The following is a 16,108-nucleotide window of genomic DNA, read 5'->3' on the forward strand; positions in this document are numbered from 1 at the left end:
AGGGAAAAGTGCCATGAATTATGAACTGTCAAAAAACATCCACGTGATAGGTATGTTTCTGATGTCTTTTATAAAATAATTTGTAACCTAACACCAAACCTCTTCATTATAGCAAGACTAGGAAAAGAAAGAAAAACATTTTTTAAAATTCTAATAATGTAAATACCAAAATCCTAAATGAAACATTAGAAAATTAAACACACAAAGCCTAGAGATAGGACTTAATATTAGAAAATAAATGATATAACTAATCACATTCCTATGAAAGTCTTCTCTGTTCTGGGCTCAGACATAACTTCTTCATATTCTGGCTTTTCTATTCATCAGAGATTGAATCTATTTAAACACATTTCCTCATTTGCAAAAGGAATTTGAAAAAGTGTATCCAACCCATATGATTGTTCAGAAATTAAATGAGATACACGTAAAGCATTTAGCACTTAGTTCGCCAGTGATAAAAAATTCTGGCTACAGTTACTGTGTTAAAGGAGAAAAACGACACAATTGTTTTGAAAAATGCCCAAAAGACATTTAGTAAATTGTAGTAACTTTGCACATTAAAATAAAATCCTCCATGTAACCTAAGATTAGGGAGATACCAGGACAAAAGCACTATGTTCCAAACAATAGCTCTATGCACAATGTCCTTGATTCAAAGGCCAAGCATTAGAAGAATGATCTTGAAAATTAATAAGAGGATTTTTTAAATCACTACTTAATATTTTCTAGAACCTGCTATCCACTACAATAAGAAAAGAAAAATAAACAAGAGCAGTGATCAGAAAGGGAAGGAAAAATGTCCTATTTTGAGATAATATGTTTGTTCATCTATAATACCCTAGAGAACCAAGTTTGCCTCTTATAATTATGTAAACCATGCTAAATTTCTGTTTTCACAAAATATAAAGTTGCATTCACCAACACATTTCCCCTGAAATATTGTTTCTCTGAAATAATAAGCAAGGTGGTGGTCAAATTTATGGGAGACTCCCTTTACTCTGTGACCTCTTAGAGTTTCTCAGTGCATGTTACTTTATGAAAGGTTCTTTGAAGCTTAATACATCAAGACAATTAGAAAGCTCTCAGAAATGTGTTTTTGATTATTTACTTACTTGAAAACATTTTATTTAGTGTCTACAATGTGCTACGTGCTCCAGTGACTGCCCTTGTGAAGTTGATGGTGTGGCTGGAGAGACAGAAATCAGTCCCATGATGACAGAAGCAAAGCTGGAATCCCAGCCCTGACAAGGTCGAGGGGAAGCCCGGCGGGAGGTGAGAGAGCTTCTCTGGAGCGAGACAAGCTGGTGAGGACGGAGTGGGGAAGCACGTCACCTGGACGAAGTGTGCTGCGTGGGAGCGTGCCGAAGGGAGGGGAAAGGACCACAGCAAGTGGGGTGCAAGCAGAGGGACAGCTCTGAGACCGAGGGGAGGAGGGCTGCCAGTGATTTTAGGGGAATATTGCCTCAATTCTAGAAGCAGCGAGAAGCCATTAGCCAGACTGATACCTGAGGCTAGTGGAAAAATACCCACATTTTTAAAAGATTACTCTTCAGTTGAAAATGAACCCATAATAAGAACAAATAGAAACATGGGAGAGTAAGATAACAGTACTTAGACCAAAAAAAAAAAAAAAATTAGATAAGACAGTGACATGGAACTGTATGAAAAATGCCAGGAAATATTGAAGACATTTTAGATATATTCAGAAAAAAAGAGATTTGGGTACAAATAGGTCTGTAGCTTGAAGCCAGTGACATAGAAAAAGCAGAATGTCTCTGTATCTATTTTGCCCCTGTCTTCTGTGTCAAGGAGAATAATTCTCAAACTGAAAAGGGTAAAAATAAATGTTGCTTCAAGGTAGCAGAGACCATGCCTGGTGAAAGGATTGATACAGAGCACCTAGCAACTCTGAAGACTTTTGACTTCTGGTTTATATGTTGCTGGATATCCAGAGGACTTAAAAAAAAAAAAAATGCACTGTGTTTGGTCCTGCCCTTGAGCAGACCTGGAAGAGGAAGGGGGTTGGAAGCAAGAGGACAGGCAAATGTTCTGGTTTTCAAAAAGAGTAATGAGGAAGGCAGAATTTATTCAACAAAGATTGGCGAACTTGATTTCAATTCTGAGCAAATTCCATAATACGTTTTTAAACACAAAGAAGAAGATTTCATTGCAAGGAGCCACAGGAAGTTCACGAAAAACAAATGATGTCAGTTTGAATTCAATCCCTTTGTTAAAGGGATCATGAAGCTGAAAGGCCAGGAAGATTCAGGACAGCGTGGGCTACTGATGTCAGGAAACTATTTACGAAGACTTTGTGATCTCTGGAGTCCACAGGGGAGACTGGAGCTCTTTCCCAGAAAAACTAGTGCCATCGGGTGCTCACCATGCAACGAAGTCTGTGCCAGAGACAGGTGAGTGTCCACAGTCCCCTTCTCCTCCTTTTCTGTTAATCCATCACCCTGACACTCTGTCTTTTGTCCCACGGGGGAGAAGCAGGTTCAAGCCTCTGTCCAGTGTGCGGAGGCCATGTGACAAAGTGATGGTCAGCAGAACACCAATGGAAGCAATGTGAGCAAATCAGTGTCACGTCCTTGGTACGTGTTTACCTTAACTTCCTCTTTCTCTTTTCCTACTGGTGAGAATGCGTTCATGGTCAGGTGAACAGGCAGGCAGAAGAATCAGGTCTCTGGACGATGTCATGGAGCAGAGCTGGCCCTGCCACTGGGCCTGCGGGCCTCACTCCTGATCTCTTCATCCAAAGAGAGAAAGCCTTTCTGTTTGTTTGATCATGGGGTCACACTGTTAAAACACCTTAGCTTATGCTGAGTGAAATAAGTCAAGCAGAGAGAGTCAATTATCATATGGTTTCACTTATTTGTGGAGCCTAACAAATAGCATGGAGGACATGGGGAGTTAGGAGAAGGGAGTTGGGGGAAATTGGAAGGGGAGGTGAACAATGAGAGACTATGGACTCTGAAAAACAATCTGAGGGGTTTGAAGAGGTGGGGGGGTGGGAGGTTGGGGGAACCAGGTGGTGGGTATTAGAGAGGGCACGGATTGCATGGAGCACTGGGTGTGGTACAAAAACAATGAATACTGTTATGCTGAAAATAAATTAAAAAATGGTTAAAAAAACCAACCAAACAAAAAAAACATCTTAGCTTATATGCCAGATAAATCATGAGCCTTGGGAACTGTCAGAACGTAGTTGTAAAGGTGCACACTAACACAGCCATGTTAAATAAATATGCATGTAACATATATTGATATTAACTTTCTGAAAGTTATCTGACTTAAGACCACAGGTCTCATCTTGCTCACACATTTTTAAATGATTTGAGGTAGAAGTTGCATCATTAAAGCAATACATGACAGATAACAGAAGTAGAATAGAAACAGAGAGAGTTTAAACAATTTGGAGCAATAAGCTTAATTAAGTTTATAGATCTACTCACTTTAGCAGAAACGAAGTCCTGCTCATTGGTACTAATAAAGTGTCTCACAAGCAAAGAAGGAAGGAAGGTATCTGGCAGTAGACATTTCAATGACACAAATCCTTGATACAAATCCCCAGGGAGTGCAGCTATCAGGAGGAGGGAAAAGACCATGTAGTCTTAATTATTAGAAGAATCCTACCTAGAACTGTTGACAGATATTGTTCAATTTGCATTGAACTTTGTATTCCAGAAGAGATATGAATGTCCCCAACAAAGGAATGGACCTTGGTATAGACTCCCAGTTCTGCAAACATAGAATGGAATGCCTCAAAGGAAAAGGTTTCCCCTTCTCCAGATGAGGAGCCAGTGGGATGCTCCCTGGTGCTGAGGATTGTGGTTGACGATTCCATCAGAGTTCGGGACAGTTTGCAATGCAAGTTTATGTTGTTGATTGATTGTATCTATCTATCTATCTATCTATCTATCTATCTATCTATCTATCTATCTATCTGAAAGAGAGAGAGAGAGAATGCACAACAGGGGGTCATGGTGGATAGGAGCAAAGAGGAAAGGTAGAGGAGGGGGAAGAATCTCAAGCAGACTCCGCACATCGTATGCAGCCTGATGTGGGGCTCAATCCCAAGACCTGAGGTAATGACCTGAGCCTAAACGAAGAGTCAGCCACTTAACCACCTGTGCCACTCAGGTGTCCTACAGAGCAAGTTTGAACTTACATTGCAGCCCTGGGCATTGAATCATCCAGAGCAGATCAGGAAGGAATGTAGGAGAAAGTAACAGTTCCAGTGACTACAATAATCAGATAAAAGGCAAGGAACACTTCGACTGGTGTTTGCCCAATATGGTCATAAGCTGCATAGAGCTGTTCTAGATGTCTTTTGCTGCCTAAGAAATTGCTCCAAACCTAGTGGTTTAGAACAACTACTTTATTTCACCATGAGGACACCCAGTGGCATTTAGTTGTTGGCTGGATTGGTCTAGCAGGTGCAAGATGATCTGGCTGTGGCTCCTGGCACCTTGTCAGAGACTGTTGGGGGATGGGCTTGTCTAGCTCCCTCTCCACATACTCTCTGGGCCTCTCCACTGGTCTCCCCAGTGGGGTTGTCCAATTTCTTCCCCAGCGGCTCAGGACTCTGGGCAGGAGCTGCAGTGCTCATAAAGGTAGGTCCAGAACGGGCACAGCATGGTTTCCATCTTTCTCTCCTTGCCCCACTGTGTGCAAGCGAGGTTGAATTCAGGAGGAGAAAGACTAACTACTTCCAAATGAGAGGCGTGTGTCTTTCATTCACCACAGAGGTCAAGGAGAATGAGCACCACGAAAACAGTACTTAGCCTGGAGGGTTAAGGAATCTAGGGCTGACTGAGAGACTAGTTTCAGGAGAGTGTGAATTCAAAGTCAGATGTCAAGAACCTCTTACTGAAATAGAGCTAGCGCATGTGGATTTTTCTTTTAAGGAGCACTGATCGTGCCAAATTTTGTGCTCTTAAAGAATTATTAGAAATCTGGGAAGTAAACATTTGTTCAATGAGAAGGGGGTTTGTGGTTTCGAATATTCTTAAATTGAAGCCATTAAGTTAAATTCTTGTTTGTGTGATTTTAGGAGAAAAGTGTATATTGCCATAGTCCAAATGTTAGCACCAGTGTCTGTAGCACAGAGATTACCAAATATCCCCTGCTTTGATTCAGGAAGTGAGTAGATTATGCTTCTTATTTTTTATATAAATTTGGAACACATGTACATAGACATAATAATGTACAGGACGCAATTGGTTTGGTCCTTTGTGCTTTAGTGAAACACAGTGACTTATCTACAGACTTAGTTTATGGTAGGACTGACTGCTCAGACTGCCGATAGAAAAATACTGTTTATGCAAGTTTTCAGTTGGAAATGGGTGTTTGTTATTTGTCAGTCTTTTGAGGTATAATACTTTTATCTGTTCTCACTACACTGAAGAAAGCTCTCACTCTTCAAAAACTGTTTAGAAAAATTATCTCCCACTAATATCAATTATTTCTCCACATATGCTTGTATCCAATAAAAGGAGACTTTATTTTAGGGGCAACATATTTTGTATTTATAAATTTTTGGAAAAAAAAAAGGATTTTCTTAGAGGAAAACTGGTAATTGTAATTAACTTTTGTTGTGAACCCAGCATTTAGAAACAGGAAACCCCGGAATAAAGCCAGGAGGATTGAGATGGTTGGCCAAGAAACAGATTTAGTCTCTCCTTGACCGAAAGATGACCCACAACAGCAAGGTTTTATTGTATCTGGGAAAAAATATGATTGGCACAAAGATCTGTCTAGCATTTCTTCTTTAATAAGTCATTACTGAATCTGGCAGCTGTCCAAAGCAGAGGAAGGTAAATGTAATAGAACTCCGAGTTTCTTCATTATTTTAACAATTCAACCAAAGTTGATCTTGATGGTTATTTTCACTCTCCCAGTGAAGACGGGCATCATAAAGAAGGTATCGAAGATGCTGTGAGGTAGCTTCTGGTATCACCTGAAGAACTTGCCCAAAGTCACTTATTTCAAAGTATTTCAGGGCGAGCCTTTGAATCCAACGTGTTTGTCCTGTTGAAGTCAAGTCCCTCCTCTGCGCAAGGAGCACTTCTGGGGAGGAGACCTCTTATTTCATGCTGTAGATCATTTCCATAGTCGCTTCTGGGCAATCGAGTCTTTGTCTTCCCTCAGATATCCAAACACAAAATGTGTAAAGGAGAAGTGGTGCACTGGTTAGGTGCACGTAGTCCAGACTTGAGAAATCCATTCAAATGAGAACTTATAATACAAAGAGAGGTTGAGTTGTTGTTGTTGTTGTTTTTTACTTTCCTACTTTTAAAAATAGGGACTCAGTAATATAAAGACTGAAAGTCTTCTGTTTTCTGTTTTCTTACTCAGTGTTCTTCCTTGCCTGCAGAGTCAGTAATGTCATGGCAAATATAGTCTGCACAGATCATATGAGAAAGTCCAAGGGCAGGCAGGGCAAGAGGAGGAACAGGAGCCCACAGTGGAGAAAAGAATCTGGTGGTGGCAGGTAGACTCACCTGTGTCTTGAGAAAGAATACAAAGAAATTCTTCATATACTTGGCCCATTGCCCCCAGTGGGGGAACATTGTGCAAAACCATGGCATAATATCATAACCAGGATATGGATACAGAGTAGCCTGAGGATCTCATTTGGATTTTCCCACTTTTTGTCTACGCACCATCACAGTGAAGACATGGCCCAGTCCTGACATCATAAGCATCCCCTCGTCTGGCCCCTTAACCACATCCACCCATTTTCCAAGCTCTGGAAAAGGACAGGACAACCTGTCCTGACAAAATTTCTAAAATTTTGTTATTTTGAAAATGTTATGTAAATAGAATCATAAAGTGTCTAATCTTCAGGGGTCCACTTTTCTCACTCAGCATGAATCCCTGGGGAATGATCCTAGTGACGGGCTTGTCATACTCGACCTTTATTATGTTGAGGTGTATTCTTTCCATGCCCAATTTCTTGAGGTTTTTATCATGGAAGAAACATGTATTTTGTCAAATGCTTTTTCTGCATCTGTTGAGACAATCATATGGTTTTTATTTTTCGTTTTGTTCATGTGGTCTATCCCATTTCTTGATGTGCATATGTTGAACCACCTTCTATCCCAGGGATAAATCCCACCTGACCATGATGCATGATCCTTTCAATGCATTGCTGAATTCAGTTTGCTAACATTTTTTGAGAACTTTGGTATCTATGTTCATCAGGGACACTGGCCTGTATAGTTCTCTTTTCTTGTGTATCCTTATCAGGCTTTTGTATCAGGTAATGCTCGCCTGGTAAAATGAGTTTGGGAGTGTTCCCTCCTCTTTCTGTATTTTAGGAGACATTGGAAAGGATTGGTACTAAGTTTTCTTTAAAATGTTTGGTATAATTCACCAGTGAAGCCAAGTGGTCTTGGATTTTCTTTGTTGGGATATTTTTGATTACTAATTTGATCACCTTATGTGTTATTAGTCTGTTCAGATTTTCTATTTCTTCCTGATTTAGTGGATGTGTTGTATGTTTCTATACATTTACCTATTTCTTCTGGGTTTCAATTTGTTGGTGTGTAATTGTTCATACTGGTCTCATATAACCTTCTGTATTTCGATGGTATCTGTTGTAATGTCTCCTCTTTTATTTCTTATTTTATTGATGTGACTCTTCTCTCTTTTCCTTAGTCTAGTTCAAGGTTTATAAATTTTGTTTCTCTTTTAAAAAAGAGCTTTTAGTTTCATCAATCTTTTCTATTGTTTTTCTGGTCTGTTTTATTTATTTCTGCCCTGACCTTTGTTATTTCTTTCCTTTTGCTGACTCTGGGTTTGGTTCGTTTTTCCTTCTCTAGTTCCTTGAGGTGCAAAGTTAGGTTTGTTACTTGAGATCTTTCTTTTCATCTTGATATGGGTTAATATGTATCTGATCTCTTCATGTGGAAATTATCTAAGCCTAAAAGCAATGGGATAAATAAGAAAACTGATAAAATTGGCTAGATAGAAATTAAAAAACAACACACATGTATACTGAAAGAATCCATTTGACTCATGGTTTCAGCTAAGATCGTGATTTCATGGTCATGAAACTGAGCCCTGAGTTGTGAGATTCTCTCCCTCTCCCTCTGCTCCTTCTGCTCCTGCTCTCTTTCTTTCTCTCTTGAAAATAAATAAATATATCTTTAAAAAATAGAACAACTTAAACTATTATATTTATTATTTGTTCTACATAAAAAAGCATCTAATCAATTAGAAAAAGCATTAAAAACCAGTAGGTAAATGGATGAAGAACATGAACAAAAATTTCCCACAAATTTCTAACAAACATATGGCAAAAGTTCAATTATAATAATAACCTAACATGAAATTTCACAATGATATCTCAATGCTGGTGAACATCTGTTAAACCATTGTCAAACATTGTTGGACAGAGTAAAAGATGTTTTCATTTAGCTGGACAACAATCTGACAGCATCAGTCAATGCCTTCTGACCTAGTGTCCTTTGGCCTAATAATTTTACTTTAAAAGTAAGTCCCAAGACAATAACCCCAAAGTATGGAAAGAGTTTTATGTGTAATGCTCAAAATAGCAGTACATGGAAAACTACTTAACTGGCCAAAAGTATCAGAGAATGGGAAACAAACCACAGCACATGTTAGAATAGTATGCTGTCACTACTCATGGTGTCTTAAATAACATGAGAAAACTAGTAATCTGGAGCCCAAGTATTGCCTAGGGGGATGATGTGTGCTCTTCCTTCTCTTTTTCTTTTTGTCCCATCTATTTCCCATAATTTCTACAATGATCATGTGTGACCTGTAGAATAAGAGGTATGTGTTTAAATTGTGCAGAAAAGGAAGCAATGCCCAGCATGTGTGTTTGTGTGGGCGAGGGTGTTCTTGAGATGGGGTGGGTCTGGAGGTGGGAGGGACACGCCTGCTCCAGCGGCCGTGTGCATCTCCACTTCTTGGATGGAGCCAGTGGGTGGACTATAACCAGTACTGATGACTGGGGAGTTTATCGGAACTAAATGCTTGGGGTTATTTCATCAAATGACACCTATCAAGTATCATTTGAGACCTGTACTAAAAATACCACATCGGGTTCTCACTCATCACCATGGGCGCACCGGGTTTTCCTATGATGTGTGTGTAGCTACATGGGATGCCTGTGTCTGTGCCTGTTGAGGCCGAGATGGTCGTCATTCTTTCTAATAAACCTTTGATCTGTTGAATGGTGACTACAAAGCCTAGAGCCAAGGTACCGACGCAGGGAGAGTTTCACAATATGTGTGCGAGAAAGCATGGGTCCCAGGGGCTGCCTTGCTGAGCCTGTACCAGCTAATTGTGCCTGTTAGGGTCAGCAATTAGCTTGGCGCTATTCAGAACTTCTGACAAGGCCACCTTCGTCTGTAAACCGGCTCTTCCTTGAACAATAACACCGCAGCCAGCCCGTCAAGAGACGCTCCGTGCAGCACAAAGCAGGACAGCGCTTTCCTCGGGCTGTGGGATGATTAGATCACTCCCCTCCGTGAAGCTGGGCACCGCCTGGGCTCCATGAAGACCGCATGAGGCAATTTCTTAATGACAGAAACAACATTTCCTTTGGTCTCAATTATTATATTTTTAAACTAAGAATTACATATTGGAAGAGTCCAAGGGTTATGTTTTCTTTTGCAGCAGTGAAAAGAATATAAAATATTTTGCTTCAGAAATGATCTGCTAGTGTGGTTATGAAGGTTAATAAGAGTGAAGTTTGGGAAATAAAGCTTTAGAAAAGTCATCTCCGCAGACTCCAGAATTTTTACTCCTGCCTTTTGGTTGTTGCGAAGGGAACTTAGGTGTTTTTGCATCATACCATTAGCCTCTTTTTAGTTCCTATTGTTTGCTTTTATTTACTGTCAGAGGAAGGAAACTGTGTTGTCCTTTGCAGAATTATCCTCTTATTCTTATGATAAAATAGCCCAATGTACAACATTTCCTCCCTAGGCTCTGTGGTCCTATTGCAAGGTTATTATTATTTTTTTTTAATTTTTTGGTCACAGGGTGGTGGTTCAGCTGGTCTCCTAGGCTATAGTATAGGGCCACTGGCAAGCCAAGCACAGCCTTCTACCTGGGGCTCTCTCCCCAACAGCGGCAGGCCGTGGAGGAGGGCACCCACAGGGTCTCCTGGCCCCTTCTGCACAGCGTCCCTCTGACCCCATCAGCATGGTGGGTCCTTTCCTGCAAGGCACAGAAGCACACAGTGCAGGGAGAGGCACCATGGCAGGTCTGCGGGTGACAGCTCTGTAATTTCAGCATTATTTAAATACCATGTGAGTGCCTTCTAGACTTATGTGGCTTCCTTTTGCATCTGCCTCTTAGAGTAGATCGGCACTTGTCTCTTCTGGATTTTAGTCGTTTGCTTCCCCTTCTTCTTCTGCATTTTTTCTCTCCGGCCCCTCCCAGATCTCCAGCCTCGGGGGAAGACTAAAAGCCTCCCCACAATGCTTTCTGTTTCTGCAGCCTCGTCGTGGCGGGGGATGTCTTGTTGTGCACAGGACGGTCCGAATGATAGGGTCTGCCGGCCCTGCTAGTGAAGTTGTTCATTGTGGTGACTGTTGCGGGGGGTTGGGGCTGGGTCGGGGCTGTGCTGGGAGTCGGCAGGTGTGAGACTCCAGCGTAGCCCCGCGATCTCCTTCGGGAGCACCAGAGGAGCTGGTCGCTGATGCTCCTGGTCATTATCCCAGCACAGCTCCTAGCAGAGGCGTGTCATGCATTAGTTGCAAGGGCTTGTGGAGGGAGCGGGAGTACATTCAATGGGTGAGTTTATTGCAAAAAAATAAATAAATTCTCCTATGTGTCTTGGCCGCCAATTTTTCACCAGGGAACTAACATTTTATATCTGCTAAAAGTTTGCAGCTCTCTCTCTCTCTCTTTTTTTCCTTTTCTTTTTGGCGAGCACGTTTCTGCGCCACTGAGCTGACAGCTGGAATCCATTCCACGCCTGCATCTGATGTCAGCTGTGGGCCCGCCTGGCAGTCCACGGAAGGGGCGAGGGAAGGGCCAGGGGGAAAATGAAGCATTTTATGATTGTGACCAGTCTGGCTGGAACTGTGTGTCATGTGTCAAAAACCTCACAGCCCCGCAGATCTCGGTGGCTGTCGCTGCGCCTCTCCTGACGTGACTAGAAGATGCGCGCCTGGCTCTGGGGACCCCAGGCGCACCTGTACGCGGGCAGCCGACAGGTGAGCCAGTGGCCGATCTGCAAGGAGACGGGACCCGGCGTCTTCTGGGAGCTGAGACTCCAGGGACACCGGGAAATGGGGCAGCGCAGTGGACAAGCAGGCACCCTAAGAGTTAAATCTGAACTCGGGATTAGATTATGATGTGAAGTCAGGTACCACCTGACAGCTCGAGGGGCTCTGCCGTCTCAGGCCGCTCCCTTGTTTGCGTTACCTTTCAGACACGGCGGCCACCCTCCAAAGGCACCTGTGTCGGAGCTCGGGCGAGCGGGGCTGCCAGTCACCTCCCGTGTCATTTCTAAAGGGTATGGAAGGTGGAAGAAAGGAGCAGGGAGGAAAAGAGAAGGCGTGCAGGGAAGGCTGCTGCCGGAACACACCTGGAGCTCAGCTGGGTGGTCTGCACCGCATAGTTACCAGGCTCAGTAAATTGTTTGCTTTGGTCTTACAATTTTAAAATAAAAATAGAAGACACTCGTAGCTATAGGAGAAGGGATGACTGTTTTTCTCTTTCCTTTTTTTCCTATTTTTTAGTGAAAACTTGCAATAAATATGGGATGCTTAAAGGAACTGAGAAATTGTTTGGCTTATGTTTATGGAATGGAAAAGTTTAAAGACACAGCGTTTTTTATTAATAAAATAGATCAAAATAACAGGAGGAGAGGAAGTTTCCACACTTGATAGAGATTATGTGTAAGTATTTAGTGCGCACAGAGAAGGTGGGACCCCAGGGCCCTAGCACAGAGCTGCTGGGGCCTCTGGGGGCCCTTTCCGTGGGAAGAGATAATGAGGACATGCGATCTCTGTGGTCACCAGACCCCAAACAGCAGGTGGGGTGGGCTGGAATGGGGCAGACTTGCCCCTGGTGTCCTGTGGAGAAACACATGTGTCCCTTTCCAGCAGTTCCTTGTGACGTTAAGACCAATGCCTGGCCATGTGACCCGTGGTTCCGTGAGCTCACTCTTTCCACGTCCTGATGCCAGTGTGTCTCCAGGGCAGCTGCCCTGGAAAGACAGTCTCCTGCATCCTGACCATCAGTAGGAACGGCCCCTCTGGCCCTCAGCCATCACCCAAGGATGGCAACATTCTGGACACATTCATGATGTTTTCTCTTGGAAGCATACCACTGTTGGATTTTTCTTCATCAATACAGTCATTCTGACCTTTGTCAAGTAGTGAAATTCAGTTGTCCCTTGTTATATTTAACATGAAAATTTTGTGGTGCTGCATGGCTCAGTCAGCTGATCAGCCGACTCCTGATTTGGGCTCACGTCACGTTCTCACGCGAATGAGATCCAGGCCTGCTTTGGGCTCCGTGCTTAGCAGGGCGTCTGCACAAGGGTTCTTTCTCTCCCTCTGCCTCTGCCTGCTCCCCATTCACACATCCTCGCTCTTCCTTTCTCAAATAAATAAATTTTTAAAAAACCAAAACTTTGTGTAATATGTGTGTGTATATGTGTGTCCATGAACATTTAATTAACTTCGAATTAAAATAAATCATATTTTGAGAATTTGCAACACTTGATTTGTTTTAGAAATGCCATTTTGAAAGAAGACTCAATTTAGCAATCATTATTTTTTCAATGTTTATGTTTTTAATTTCCCAGGGTCCTTGATTGATAAGATTTTGTGTATATAAGAGAGAGAATTTTTCAAAGGTTTTGCAACATTTTTGTGTTTGTCACTTACATTAAAACATTTTTTTTTAAATAGAGACCTTTTTTAGAGAGTTTTTAGGTTCACGGAAAGATTGAGGGGCAGTGCAGAGATTTCTTAAGCACTTTTTGCCGTCACGCATTGTACAGACTGCCCAGCTATCAGCTTTCCCACCACGGTAGCACATTTGCTCTAACTGCTAACGCTAAATGGACACATCATTGGCGTCCGAGCCCACAGACCGCATTAGCGCTCACTTTGTGTTGTCGACTCCACGGCTTTTGACAAATATATCGAGACATGTGTCCACCATCGTAGTGTCATACAGAGTATTTGCATAGCCCCGAAAATCCTTGGTGCCTCTCCTATTCGTCCTTCCCTTCCCTCACCTCTGAAAACCACTGGTCTTTATTGTCTCCATTGTTTTGCCTTTTCCAGAATGTCATATTTCTGGAGTCATGGAGTGTGAAGCATTTTCAGATTGGCTTCTTTTGCTTCATGATATGCATTCAAGGTTCCACCATGTCTTTTCATGGCTGGGTAGCTCATTTCTTCTTAAGAACTAAATAATCCATAGTCGGGATGGACCACAGTTTATTTATTCATGTACCTGCTGAAGGACATCTTAGTTGTTTCCAAATGTTGGTGGTTATGAATAGAACTTCTATAAATATCCCTGTGTAGGTTTCTGTGTGGGCATAAATTGTTCAACTTTTTTGGGGTCATTACTAAGAAGCATGATTGCTGGATAATATGGTAAGGTTATTTTTAGTTTTATAAGAAAGCACTAAACTGCCTTCCAAAATGGCTGCACCATTTTGCATTTCCACCAGTAATGAATGAGAGATCCTATTGCCCCACATCCTCACCAACATTTGGCATTTTCAGTATTCCAGATTTGGAGCATTCTAGTAAATGTGTAGTATCCTCTCTGTTGATTTAATTTGCATTCCCCTGATGATGTATGATGTGGAGCATTTTTTATGTGCTTAGTTGCCATCTGTATATCTTCTTTGCTGAGATTTTTGTTATATTTGGCCCATTTTGTAGTCAGATTGTTTGTTTTCTTTTTTATTGTTGTGTTTTAAGAATTCTTTGTGTATTTGCATAACAGTCCTTTATCGGATGTGTCCTTTGCAAATATTTCCTTTGTCTGTGCTTCATTTCTTTCTTTCTTTTCTTTTCTTTTTTTTTTTTTTTATAAGATAAAGTCCAGTTCATTGGTTATTTCTTTGATGGATCATTCCTTTGGTGTTTTATCTAAAAGTTATTGCCATACCAAAGGAATCAGGGTTTTCTCCTGTCTTATCTCTAGGAGTTTTATTGATCTGTGTCTTACATGTAGGCCTCTGATCCATTTTGGGATATTTTTTCTGAAGGTGTAACATCTGTGTCTAGATGCATGGTATTGCATGAGAATATCCAGTTGTTTCAGCACCATTTGTTGAAAAGAATTACGAGCTCTATTGTGTTACCTTTGCTCCTCCATAGGTCTATTTCTGGACTCTTATCCTTTGTCTATTCTTCTGCTAATACCTCACTGTCTTGGTCACTGTACCTTTACAGTAAATCCTGAAGTTGCATAGTGTTGGTCTTTCAAACTTGTTCTTCTACTTCAATATTATGTCAGCTCTTCTGGTCCTTTTACCTCTCCACATAAATTTTAGGATCAGTTTGCCAATAACCAAAAATAACTTGCTGGGATTTGATTAGGATTGAATTTGTATGTATAGATTAGGTGGGGGGAGGCACTGACATCTTCACAAAAATCAAAGCTTCCTATCCATGAACATGGGGTATCTCCATTTATTTATTTCTTCTTTATCTTCTATTATATCTTCTGCTAGGGCTTTGTGGTTTTCCTCATATAGGTTTTGTATTTATTTTGTTTCATTTTTGGGGTACTGATATAAATGATACTGTGTTTTATTTTATTTTTAAAAAGATTTTATTTATTTATTTGACAGAGACACAGTGAGAGAGGGAATACAAGCAGGGAGAGTGGGAGAGGGAGAAGCAGGCTTCCTGCTGAGCAGGGAGCCTGATGCGGGGCTGAATCCCAGACTCTGGAATCATGACCTGAGCCAAAGGCAGGCACTTAAGGACTGAACCACCTAGGCATTCTGGTACTGTGTTTTAAATGTCACATTCCACTTGTTCATTGTTGGCGTATTAGGAAGGGAACTGACTTTTCTATATTAACCTTGTATCTTGAATCCTTGTTATATTCTCTTATTCATTCCAAGATAGTTTCTTTGGCTGTTCTTGATCTATTAAGATTTTTTACATAGACAATAATGTCATCTGCAAACAAAGACATTTTTATTTCTTCTTTTAATTGTATACCTTTTGTTTCTTTTAATTATCTTATAGCATTAGCTACAACTTCCAGTACAATGTTCAAAAGGAATGTTGAGGAGTGACACCCCTGCCTTGTACCTGATCTTAGTGGGAAAACTGCAAGTTTCTCATCATTAAATACAATGTTAGCTGTAGGCTTTCTGTAAATAGACTTTATCAAGTTGAGAAAATTCCCTTTTATTCCTACTTTACTGAAAGTTCTTTTCAAATCAAAATCATAAATGGGTGTTGGATTTTGTCAAATGCTTTTTCTACATCTGTTGATCTGATCATGTGATTTTTCTTTTTTAGTCAGTGACTGATGGACTACATTAATATTTTTAATTGAGGAATAATTGACATATAACATTATATTTGTTTCAGATATATAGTATAATGATTCAATATTTGTGCATTTTGCAAAATGATCATCACAATGTCTAGTTAACATTTATCACCATATATGGTTATAATTTTTTTCTTGTGATAACTTTTAAGATCTATTGTCTTTATACTTTCAAATATATAATTCAATATTAACTATAACCATTATGTACCTTATATTCCTATGATTTACTTATTTTATAACTAGATGTTTATAACTTTTGACCCCAAAAGTGGCTGAAGGGGGTCAAAAGGTACATTAATTTATTTTTGAATTTCATTAAACATTTTTTTTCTTTTGTTTTTGGTGAAAAAAAATTTTTTTTTTTGGAGCGGCATAAACCTAGCAACCAAATGTTTTTGCATTCCTTTATTATGTCTTCTCTGATATCTTGCTAAAAAGCTCTTATCAGCTGAAACATTCTAGCTGTTCTAAGCTGATATTTTTTTTCTCTGTATACAATGAACTATGTAGACCTTTTGTTTATTATGATATATGATTTGGGGGAGATACCAAACTACTTTTATTCCCC

This window comes from Lutra lutra, chromosome 12, assembly GCF_902655055.1.
Source record: "Lutra lutra chromosome 12, mLutLut1.2, whole genome shotgun sequence".
Lineage (NCBI taxonomy): Eukaryota > Metazoa > Chordata > Mammalia > Carnivora > Mustelidae > Lutra > Lutra lutra.